Genomic DNA, 14048 nt, shown 5'->3' on the forward strand with positions numbered 1-14048 from the left:
AATCGTTCCTCGTGCTATACCAGAATAATGAGCATTCAATACCGGCCTAAAATGATCTCGGATGGGTATTGCAGGGGGTGGATTTTTATTATCTCTGTTTTCAGCCATTGCTCGAATCTCTTCTCTTCTTGCCTTTCTTAATCTTCTTGCGGTTCTTTCGATTTCAGGATCTAAGATAAGCAAGTCAGGATTTTGCGATCTTCGCATGCACTGTCAAACAAAGACAATAAACAAATCAATGTTCAATGTAATACAATAAAAACAGCTCTAAATTAAAATCTAGACTAATTGGTAACAATACTAATATAAATTCAAATTTTACATTCCCCGGCAACGGCGCCAAAAACTTGTTGCGTGTTTTCTTTAATGCTCGCAAGCGCACGGCGTCAAGTTATAGTAAAATGTAATTATGAGTACAAGTATCGATCCCACGAGGAATGTAATTTCTAAATTTATACTAATGCTTGTAATTAGAATAGTCTCGATTTTATTTAGAATGATCAAATAACAGATTTGTTCGTACCAATAATTGAATTGAAAATAAATTTAATTTTAATACCAAACAGAGTTGAACAATGGAATAAAAGATCTAGAGGTTTGACTTCACGCAACTATCCACCATGTGATATGTTTGTGTAGCTATATTATAATTGTCCTTCTTATTCATTAGCCAAGAATTCTATGATTATCTACTCCCTCTCTCGAGTGCTAAGTAGATACTAATTATCTAACAAAAGATTGCAACGTCTCCGTCAACAATCAACAATTAAATAACACAACAAGCACTCAATTCTTTTAATGACTTCCATAGCAATATATGTCCTCTCGAACTATATAAATACCATCGATGTATTTTTCCCTTTCTTGATTATAAAGTTCCTTTTCCAAGTGATAATTTATAACATACAAATCATTCAAGATATGGCCAGTAAAATGAAAGCATTAAGATTAGAAAAACACAAATGAACAATAAAGATAATTTATATAGCATAAATCATTAATCTCAACACATGGTTTCTAGTTTTGTTCCATCATTCCTCTAGAATTAAGATTTAGTTCATAATAATGAAAATAAAACAACAACACATGAATCTTAAACAAGACATATCAAAATAAAAGTAAAAATAAAGAAAGAAAGAACTTAGAACAAGAGTTTTGGAGTGTATGAAGTTTTTGTTCCAAGATGTGCAAGAACTTGTTGAAGATGATGATCTTGATCTTCAACTCTTTTCCTTGTAGCCTCCACCCTTTTCCTAGCTTCTCTCCATAACCTAGATGATGAAAAAGAGACCTTTTTATAGTCTAGACAAGATATCCCATGTAGCACACCATTTTCCCCTTCTTTTCTTCAAAGTCCACAAAGTTTCACAATTTCCGGAGGGATGTTTGTGCATGACCGCGGGTGCGGTAGTCTAAGAACCGCGGGTGCGGTGCCATTTCTTCAAAACTCCTCCTGCTGCATAAGTGACACCGTGGGTGCGGCGCTTGCATGACCGCGGGTGCGGTCATGCCTCGCCAAATGGCGCGGGTGCGCTCTTGTAAGCAGCGCGGGTGCACTGTTGCTTCGTGTCTCTTTGTCCTTTGCACCTTCTAATTCATCACTATATCACTCCAAAATCTCATTTCTAAGCTTCCAAACTACAATAACAAAAACAACAACATATCAAATAAAACCTGCTCAAGAATTACAAAATTCCAAGTTAAAAACAAGTAATAAAAGTACAATAAATTGCACTTATCACTTTGTCTACTTTCCAATTAATTTATTTATAACCGAATTTCTTATAAATCACAATTTACTATAAATAATTAAAGTCCAACTTCAATTATTTATTTTATGAGAAAAATTTGCAACTTTTGTAATTTTAAACTTAAAGGCCCAAAAACTTATTTTTCACCAAAAACATTTTTGGCTCATTTAAAATTCACAAACATGTTAGCCATCCAATGGCCCAACAACTCAAGGCCCATGACACTTTGATATTCCAAAACACTTTTGGAAACCCTAGCCGTCATCGCCGTCGCCGGATTCCGGCAACAAAATTTTTTTTTTTTATTAAAAGTAGGGGCTGTTCGGGCAGCCCCTCGGGCTGCCCTTGCTGCCCGAAACGGGCAGCCCCTCGGGCAGCCCGAGCTGCCCAACACGGGCAGCAACATGCTGCCCGAAAAAATCCCCATCAAACCTTGAATTTTGTTGCAAAATTTCATTCTCTTGCGGTTAGAAATCGACCTCAATATAATATCTTGTAAATGCTACACAAAAACGTAACCATAGCTCGGATACCACTTGAAAGGGGATCGGTTACGGTGACCGGAAGCGCAACGGAAGTTTAAAAAATCAAAATTTTCATCAAAAATTTCGGCCAACTCATATCTTGTGTAGCAAATACAAAAACACAAAAATGACATTCATAGTGTGTTTAGAAATGTATCTATCAATCTTAAAAGATTGATGATGGCTCCAACTTAGTTGATATACAACTAAGCTCTTCAATGGCAAGAAAATCTTCAAGCTTCCTTTGAGCCCACCTTGCTCAAATATTAAGCCCACCACCAACTAGCTAGAACCACTCTAATTTTGCACTAGAAAAATTAGAGCATTTTTCTTTGAGAAGTGTATTGTTTCTTCAACAATTGAAGAACAAAATATGAGAGAAAAATGAATTGTATTTTCGGCACTATTCATCCTAGGAGAGAAGGAGAGACATTTTTTTGGTTGTGGGAAAAGTTAAAGTAAAAAGGTTGCATGCCAAGCCTTGGTTATACAAAAAGTTGTCTCCCAACCTTTCATCTCCCCATGCACATTCTATTTGGGCTTGTAACAATTACAAGGCCCATGGACTTTTATTTAAATGTCTCAAACACATTTGAGACCATTTAACCATTACTTGATTTTACTCAAGCCAACTAGTTTAATAATTATTTCTAATTGGGCTCTACTAGACCCAATGTTATTCAATTAATCCAACACTTGAATTAATTTAATTGCTTGGACTCTACTAGGCCCACTAGTGTTTAATTAATTCAACACTTGAATTAATTTAATTTAGTCCATAATAATGTTTATGAAAATCACAATTTTCAAATACATTATTCACTTGGCCAACTTTTAATTTAGGAACACTTCCATAAATTAAAATTTACATTTCTCTCATAGAAGTCATACTTCTATTTTTCCTTACACTTATAAACTCATTTATAAGTCGTTCAACACATTGAACTAGTTTCTCCTTTATAGAAGTCATACTTCTAATTTTCCTTACGCTTATAAACTCCTTTATAAGACGTTCAACACATTGAACTATTTTTACTTCTCAACGGGTTCTAGAAAGCCAGCACTTGTGTGACCCTCAATGGTTCATTGATACAACTAGCCGTGGGTTCACATCTCCATGTGATTTGGACTAAACATGTCCTTATATGAGCATACCTCAATTGCTCCATTCTTACTTATCAACCCTTTGATAACAAGAACGTCAGAACTCAAGTCTGATAGTACCCAACCAACCATGTTAAACGCCTAGCAACATCGCTTACATGATTCCCTAGGTATCAAATGATAGTGCCTGCAAGAACCATTCAATTATGGTTAGCGTACAGTACGGTCCCTTCAACTCATATATCCCGACCGATTCGACAACCATTGGTTTATCGAGAGTTGTCAATGAATCGATACTATGTGTCATGTCGTAGTTGCATCAATGGTGTAATCTATGAAACCTCTTTCATAATTACCACCATACTCTGGCCAGAGATTTCAACCTACATACACATGATAACACATAGGATATCCATACCCGAAGGTAAGCGGTGAATCCCCGACTACAATGCATCGACTCCTATATGTTTCGACATGACACCCAACCTTGCCACCTGATGACCCCATAAGAGTCGGTAAACAAGTCAAAGTGAAATGCTAGCACATAGAGTCTCAATGTTGTCCCGGGTCATAAGGACTAATGGTGTACAACCATAAACTAGGACGTTTCCACTCGATAATTGAGAACCACTTGGAAAGTCCTTTAATGGAGGGTTGTTCAGTGCACTCTACCAGGAGCACCTATCTGCATGCTCGGACATCACAATGTCCCCTACCAATGAAACATGGTACTCACATCGCAGATACTAGTCTCTAACTCGAGCGGCCTATATCCTTCTTAGTGGCGGCTGAATCGACTAGGAACCGTTTAGAATATACAGTATTACAAATATGAGTTTCATGATACTCATCATATGAGCATCTCATATTCTTTCTACCATTTGTATATTCAAGGGCTTTATCTATGCAACTAGCATGGGTATACAGATAAATATGTGCCAAAATAATAATATCAAATATTACTAAAATAAAGATTGCTTATACATAGAGTTTCATTGTGAACACTCGGCCAACACTTGGCTCGACGGGCACCTACTCTAACAGATATGTCTACCAGAAGAGCTTGGGGTCTATGGATCTGTCTCACTGAGATGGACATAGTCAAGTTTCCGTTCAAATTTTATAATCATTCAGTAAACGGATCATTCCTGTTAAATACCATGACAGGGAAAACCACAAGTTTTGCAGAAGATTTATTCGAGAAAAAGAGAAATCTTTTGTGGAATAGCAAGCTGCCGGCAAGTAAAGAAACTCGTCGGAAATTCTGTAATATGGCACATGTAGGAAGATGGTCTGAAAATATCTGTCCAGAATGCCAAAACCAGAAGGAACCGGAATTTGGTAAAGGATTCAAGCCGAGATCTGATCGGAAACACTTTACAGACACAAGCACAAGTAGGGATGGACCACAATCACGTTTTCCTCGAGGACAGCGAAAGCCAAAGATTCCTCGACAAAATTAATAGTGGACATGTGACTCACCCACTAGCTAAAAGAAGGACCACCATGTGAAAATTCATGTGAGTGGAAGGAAAGGACCACCAATAATTGGTGGAAAAGGACAAGAATCATTGAATACCTAATTCAAAAATGGAATCCAATGAACAAAATCAAGACAACTGGTCCCGAAATCTTATCTATAAATAAGAACGAATGGAACCAGTGAAATACACCCCAAACAAAACTTAAAGATGTATAGGCTATATCTAAAAGTTTTGAAAAAGAGAATAAGCTACAAGAGAAAGGAGGCAGAAGCTCTAAAATGACTAGTAAATCGTTTCCAAGAAAAGGGAGACGAAATTACAGCAGACATCCTATATACTCATCGTCAATGGTATCTCAAGAAGATAAAAGATGATGAAAAGTTAATTTCTAGATTAATAATCTAGAAAAGACAAGAAAGGACCACTCAACCACCGCATGGTCCACAGGCAAGCTGTAAAGGCTTATGAAGATTTGAAGTCCGAGTTTCAAATCCGAAGGAAGCCTTCTATAAATAAAGAAGCAGAAGGAAGATGAAGGCATCGATCAACCTTTTCATTTTTCTTCAAATCTATTTGTAATATTTTCTCTTTCAAGTTTATGAGTGTAGTGAGTTCAGCTACTGTGAGTAGCTAAACAAGTTTCTCCTCCTCTACAGGAGGTTACTATGTAATAAATAAATGTTTGTTTTTGAATAAAAGAGATCTTTGCTCTCAGCCCCTCTCATGTATTATTTTCAAAAATTTTATCTTATATTGTACACCTTAAGGTAGGAAACGAATTAAGGTTGTGCCAAGTGCTGCTGAAGGAATCTACGTCAGTAACCATCGGTTGCGATCGCGTGGTTGGGCTGTGAGGAGCAGTCTGTAAAATACGGTGGATATAACCCGGTGGTACTCCGGTCAAAGAGGTATAAGATTTAATTTATTTTACGGAAGCATGATGGGCCATTATTTGAAAATAAAATCAATTATTTAAAATTAAGGTTTGAGGGGTAGTTTGGGGAATTAGGTAGTAAAACCAAAAATGATAAAAAAATGGGTACTGAAAAAAAAATAGAAAGTTGGACCAAAAAGGGATCGAATATTGCAAAAGGGTTAAATTTTAGGCACATTGCCGGAAATTAGGAATTGATTCTAATTTTAATATATATATATATAACGTGACAGTATTATTGTGGTTGATATTTATTTATTTTGATCTGTATATTAAACGTGACAATATTGCTGTGGAAGATATTTATTTATTTAATTTGGCCTAAAGTGGTTGAGAATTTAGGTGAAGTTCACGTACAGTGGGATGTGACGTGATAATAATTTAATAGATTGAGATAAGATTTCAATGTAGCCAAACCTCCTTGTCGACTCAAATTCAATTAATAGGGTTCTATAAAATAGAACAAAATCGATCCATGTTAACAAATCAAATTAAGCAACATATTTTGGTCATTTTAGTTGAGATTTGGATTGGGTCTTATTGAAATTAAATAATTTTGTGCCATAGTACTGAATCAAATTGATTCTTAACATGATTATATAATTTTAAAATATGACGAGCTAGCAAGGTCAGGCCCATTGAATTGAAAGTGCAACAATACCGTTGTCAACAATTATTTACGCCAAAATATATTCACCATATGTCATTGTAAAGAGGATTGGGTGGGAGAAAATCCGCATAAACAATAGAATTTATCATATTAAATCATTATGAATTTTAAGTGAAAAGTTAAGCTGAAATGTACCTGAAATCATAATCTTGAATTCTTTAGAACGTGTCTCGATCTTTCAGAACTACGCGCTCTTTCTTTGAGAGAACCCTTTATTTTCTCTTCTGAATTATTTTTTAATGAGAGAGAAAATAAAGAACGAGATAACACGCGATACCTATATATAAATAATGTCTATCATTATATTGTGATATTTCTATTTTTTTCCATTATAAAAGCAAAAATTATAATTATACTTTCGCATATACACATTAAATATCACAACCTATTAGATACATTAAAGTTTAATAACCCGAAACATTAGTTGATCACTTTCTTTCGGACTTAATTTAACCGAAAACACACAATACACAATTATTCACATATAAGCTCGTATAATAAAATTGATTCAACAATCTTTTGCTTGGTGTGGGGACCCGGACGCTAATCATTTTCTTAATCGTCATTGGGACTAAACGCTAATCATTTTCTTAATCGTCATTGGGACTAATTAATCAATTATAAAACAGGGTCTAAAATTTTTTTCTTTTTAAAGTGCGGAACGTAGTGAAATCAACTAATATACATATCAGTATAAAATACAAAACAAGTCATGTACTGCATACATTCAACTAAACTAAGATTTAACAACTAATGTCAAGTGTTCCAACCCTATTATACATCATACTCAAAGTCCGGAATCTCCACTCTAATCACGATCTTTCTTCATCTTCTCAACCCTGTACCTGTCCCACCTGTTGTCATGTACACATACAGACAAGACAACAGCCGGATAACTCCGGTGAGAATATAATCCCAGTATAAATCAACGAAACATGCAATCATATAAACAAATATAAAGCATGTAATCAGGTAACAGATATATGTAACAAAGTCTGAAACATAATCAATATCAAACTGTCGACAATACTCGTAGATCTATAGTTCAGACTAGACTCAATCCTAGTCTAGGGATCCCGGTTTCCAGATGTGGTATTCCTATATCGAATTCCGTAAAGGATGGAACCATAATCTCTATTACTCGATATAACCAGTGCCCCGGTATTCCTATATCGAATTCCGTAATAGAAGAATTCCAACCCCTTTACTCGATATAACCAAATATGGTGTTCCTATATCGAATTCCGTAATAAATTCCATTACTCGATATAACCATACATCCAGTGTCCTGACCTAACCGTCATGGACTGTAGCTCTATCGCTAGCATCCTATCTTGTGACATCGTGCAATGTGCCGTGGCGATACCACCACTATCCGTCACAGTGTGTCACAAGACAATTCGACCAATACCTGTTATCTAAATATCAAGAGAACAAGTATATTAATCAAATCAATGCAATATATCCATGCAATAAAGTAAAGTATGTGATTTAGGGAAACCCAAGTCTAAACCGACTCAAGTCCATCTCCCAATACCACATTGACTTATACCTTTCTTTCTGATACTCTGACTCTGTCGAAGTCTCGAACTCAAAACCTGTCAATATCGATCTGACAAGAACAATATCGAGGAGTATAATATCAATACACCACTCGAATCAAATCTGTTCTGCTCAATACTTAACCTAATTCAATATCGATGGCATAACGGTATAATATCAATATACCCAACAATACCATTTCAATCAGATATTAATTCTAATATCTCCTACTCAATAACAACTCAATTCTGATATCAACTCGAGTCCAAAACTACTCCGAAAATCATAACAATTTCATAATCAGTCTGTTTCTTAATCTGACTTCGATTCTATGATGTCTAATACGTCAAGAACAACATATATGAGTTCCATTCAATTCTGACAATATCATAATTCCAAAGCATGTCAAAACGTAGTAAAACTTACGTCCAGTTGTAGCCTACGTTGCTAGGAACTCGATACTGAAGTCAGATTTAAAATCAGACGGACGGATTTCTCGCAAAAGGCGTAAGGATTTTCGAAACCTCTCTTGCCCCTTTTTCTCGATTCTTCCTTTCTAAGGACAGCTTTGCATGCATCTATATATATCTATACACTTCGCGCATGCAATCCAGCACATGGCTCATTTTCCGCAAGACACGCAACACCGCGGGTGCGGTAGGTGTAAGACCGCAGGTGCGCTCATGCTTCGGCATTCTTATCCATCTTGAAATTACATGACCGCGGGTGCGGTACATGTCAAGACCGCGGGTGCGGTACTGCACCGCGGGTGCGGTCCCTGCTAACACCGCGGGTGCGGTCTGGCATGCTCATAACTTTCATAATTTTATTTCTGAATACATTTCTCGGTGTCCCGATTAATCCCGTCATAATCACATGAAATGATAAATCAATCATCGTTAATTGCAGTGATTAATTCTTGGGCATTACATTTCTCCCCCTCTTAGATTTGAGTTCGTCCTCGAACTCTCCACAAGCAATCCAAATCTATTAGAAGAAATGAATAACAGAGTTTAACATCCAAACTCGTTTTACTAACATCATTCTGAGGTATTTTTCTTTGATCAAGCTCTGATTCTGGCCTGGAATCAGAAGTCAAGAATTATAATATCATAATCCTTCTTCAACTCGTTCTAGTCGAATCAATCCTGCATTACTGGCTATACAACATCCGTATATGCCAATCTGCAATCTATAACAAAACAATACCATCTGTAGTGTTATCCTATCTGTTTATCCCAATCAAGGACATATACTGTCTTTAGCTTCAAATACCAATCGTCATCATCCGGCGTTGGTTTCTTAAATCTGTCCATTCTGAACTGTCTTAATAATTATTGTCATACAGGAATTCATACAGTGACAATAATTCATAACAACTAGTGCTAACATCCAGCACTAAAGCTGTATAGTGCTAATATCCATCACAAAGCTGTACCAAAATCTTCCAATATCTGGCTAGTACATTCTGACTGTCTGTCAATCTGTAAAACAATCTAAGAGAAAACTCCTGATATACTCTATTACAAGTACCAAATCAATCAAAAGTCACAATCTGATATAATCTACTGTGGCATTCTGATTTTTCTGACCACTTTTCTGACATCGATCTGTGTCAGTTGGTCATGTTTGTACGTTATCTGGTACAAACTAATAGCTATAGATTGAATAATCTATCAATCATAATCATAGCATATCATATCTGGAAAGTATTGAAGTAATCTCATTATGAAATTCATCGAATTATACTCCCCATTTCTCGTCAGAACTATACAATTTCTGTAATAAATCTTCTGATTTCTATCTTTCTGTCTTTTCTGTTATCGATTCAGACATATCAATACAATTTCTGTCAACATTTCAATACAAATTCTGTCATAGCTGATCTAATCTGTCTATATCAACTCTATCTGTTCGAATACCATACATTCTCAATCATCAAACTGAACACTGAATTCATTACTGTAAGTTTCTGACAATATCTGTTCTTTCTGATCCGAACTATTTGATATACACAAATCAGTTAATAACATAAATTAAAGAGGAAATACTTACCTGATATTCGGCTCTGACTATCAATATCAAGATTTGCTGTACAATTCTGATACGTATGACATCACAGAATAATCAATCTTATACAAAATACAAAATCACATATCTGTTACATTCTGATCACATTCTGAACTGCTGTAATTCTCGAATTTAACTCTGATTCGGTTGAAACTGTATATACTCCCTCAAGTTCACACTAATCTGTAGCATATACGGATTCAAAACACAGTAATATCAACTCAGACACGAAATATCAATATCCTATACAGATCTAGTGAGTTCAGTGAACTCATAAAACAAGGATTTCTGATAAATATCTTCATGTCATTCTGATCAACTGGTATATCTCATCTGCAAATAGAATATGCTCCCCAAAACAATATAAGATGTCTCAAATACTGATTTAGAGTAATCACAATACACAAGCAGATACAAAACAACAGTTGAATGAGGTAATTTGCCAAATCAGACAAAATACATTTCTGCCAATTCTGCACTTTCTGGTTTTTCTGATATCGGTTTCTTATCAATCCCTGATCGAAATCTCAACTGTATCAAGATCAATCGGTATACTAACTGCAGGTATCGCATATTCTGAATACAATCTGTTTCAAGCAGGATTCATATCTGAATAATTTATGTATACAATAATCCTTATTCTCAGAATAATCAATACAGTCTTCCGATAGTCGATTCGATCAATCAAATGCTGCAATTATATCAAAATCTCATAGATATAACAAGCATAGAATTATCAGAACATCTCTGAAGATACTGACACATGCCAAAGAGAAACACTAAATCAGATGTAACTCCTGGTCAGTACTCTTCTACTGATCTTTCAATTTATTCTGTATCATTCTGTACATACAATATTATTCTGTACTGAATTCTAAAACAACAATCAGTATCTGATCTGTATAAATCTATCTTTCTGATATAAAGCAAATCTAAAATCTTATCTAGGCAAACATCTGTCAACTCGTATATCACTGGCAAATCTGCCAATTTTAAGCTCGATTTCAGTACATCTACTGAGTACATAAGGATACCATCTGTTCCTTTCTGTGACAATCGAGTCATATACGAAAATATCAAAGGAATTCTAAATCTAGAATCCTTATTGCAAAATCTCTACTCATTAGCTATCTCTAATCTGAATCTTACCATGTCTGGAACAGATTCTACAATATTTCTGTCTTTCTGTACTTGATCATTATATCACCAATATCAGTAATGCAGTCAAATCAGACAATACAAGTACACCATACTCTGTCTCGATTCTCATTCTCATCTTACTGTAGTATACAATATATCACAGAAATCTCTGAGATCAATCTTTCTTTCCCCAGAAGGTACAAAGATTAATACTACAGCAATACAGACCCAACAGATAATGCATATCTCCATGCAACTCATTCCAGGATAATCTTAAGAAATGCATTAGTATATAGCAATACATATGCAACATAATCATAAAAGATCAGTACCTGTCACTATGTCATCAAGTGTGCCCTGTGTCTGTTCCTCAATCACATATCCAAATGGTCTAGCCCTCTAAGATCTTCGGGGACCTCTTTGTGGACAAACCTTAGAAAAAGGCCCTGGTTGTTTACAGATATTGCAACGACCAAGCACTCCTTGGCAATGTCCTGTGGGATGTCTTCCTCCGCAAGTTCTGCAGTACACTCCAGTGTAACTCGAACTAGAATCACTAGAACTAGAGGAACCACTCCCTAACTTCTTGAATGGCTTCTTTTGAGCTTTCAGAAGATCTTGCTTTCCACTCGTGTTGCCACGATCAACTCGAAGATGGGATTGCTGTGTCTGGGGTTGCTTCACACACAACCTTGTTAATTGTCTAATCAAACTCGCCTCCGCTCTCTTCGCTCTACTCAAGACATCAGCAAAATGGTGAGGTCGCTGTATGTTCATCAATGCAACTATCTCCGAATTCAATCCTCTGATGAACTGATCCGCTACAGCTTCATCATTCCCAATTACATTCCGAGCAAAACGCAGTAGAGTAGAGAATTTAGCAACATATTCTTCAATATTAAGTTGACCTTGTCTCAAATTCTCAAACTCTGCTTTCTTGTCCTCTCGGTACGAAAATGAGAAAAATCTTCGATAAAATTCAGTTCTGAATATTTCCCACGAAATCACTGTACCTCTCTGTTCTAACAGTCTTTTAATGGTAATCCACCAACTCCTGGCAGTCTCTCGTAACTGGTGAAATATCAGTTTAATTCTCTGTTCATCTGAATAATCAAGTAAACCAAACAGTATTTCTATGTCATCAAATCAGTTCTCACACTCTTCAGACGTCTCGATACCACTCAGAATCGGCGACTGAAATAACTGAAACTCTTTCAACTACATTTCTATCTGAATTTTCTGATGCATCTATCTGTTCAGACGAAGTACTACCCCTTTCTGGAATTCTCCGCGGAGGTATATCTGATTACCAAAACATTAGTAACCCAAATACAACAAATCTGTTGCAATCTTTCTCTGATCATCTTACTGCTGATCATGAATCAGATCTGATTCATACTCAATAATACATAGTATCAATTCAAATCATATACTCAGGTAACATGTATTTTAAAGCAGTAACACATAGTGTCATGCTAGCATACACAATATCAGTCAACATTATAATAAATCTCATGCTAGCAAACACATGCAAGGTAAGAAAACTCAATCTACCCCGCTCATTCTCTTCTATCTCAGTCTAAAGGATCTATCGCTCTGATACCACCTGTTGTGGGGACCCGGACGCTAATCATTTTCTTAATCGTCATTGGGACTAAACGCTAATCATTTTCTTAATCGTCATTGGGACTAATTAATCAATTATAAAACAGGGTCTAAAATTTTTTTCTTTTTAAAGTGCGGAACGTAGTGAAATCAACTAATATACATATCAGTATAAAATACAAAACAAGTCATGTACTGCATACATTCAACTAAACTAAGATTTAACAACTAATGTCAAGTGTTCCAACCCTATTATACATCATACTCAAAGTCCGGAATCTCCACTCTAATCACGATCTTTCTTCATCTTCTCAACCCTGTACCTGTCCCACCTGTTGTCATGTACACATACAGACAAGACAACAGCCGGATAACTCCGGTGAGAATATAATCCCAGTATAAATCAACGAAACATGCAATCATATAAACAAATATAAAGCATGTAATCAGGTAACAGATATATGTAACAAAGTCTGAAACATAATCAATATCAAACTGTCGACAATACTCGTAGATCTATAGTTCAGACTAGACTCAATCCTAGTCTAGGGATCCCGGTTTCCAGATGTGGTATTCCTATATCGAATTCCGTAAAGGATGGAACCATAATCTCTATTACTCGATATAACCAGTGCCCCGGTATTCCTATATCGAATTCCGTAATAGAAGAATTCCAACCCCTTTACTCGATATAACCAAATATGGTGTTCCTATATCGAATTCCGTAATAAATTCCATTACTCGATATAACCATACATCCAGTGTCCTGACCTAACCGTCATGGACTGTAGCTCTATCGCTAGCATCCTATCTTGTGACATCGTGCAATGTGCCGTGGCGATACCACCACTATCCGTCACAGTGTGTCACAAGACAATTCGACCAATACCTGTTATCTAAATATCAAGAGAACAAGTATATTAATCAAATCAATGCAATATATCCATGCAATAAAGTAAAGTATGTGATTTAGGGAAACCCAAGTCTAAACCGACTCAAGTCCATCTCCCAATACCACATTGACTTATACCTTTCTTTCTGATACTCTGACTCTGTCGAAGTCTCGAACTCAAAACCTGTCAATATCGATCTGACAAGAACAATATCGAGGAGTATAATATCAATACACCACTCGAATCAAATCTGTTCTGCTCAATACTTAACCTAATTCAATATCGATGGCATAACGGTATAATATCAATATACCCAACAATACCATTTCAA

The sequence above is a fragment of the Primulina eburnea genome, chromosome 14 (genome assembly GCF_022965805.1).
Source record: "Primulina eburnea isolate SZY01 chromosome 14, ASM2296580v1, whole genome shotgun sequence".
Taxonomy (NCBI): Eukaryota; Viridiplantae; Streptophyta; class Magnoliopsida; order Lamiales; family Gesneriaceae; genus Primulina; species Primulina eburnea.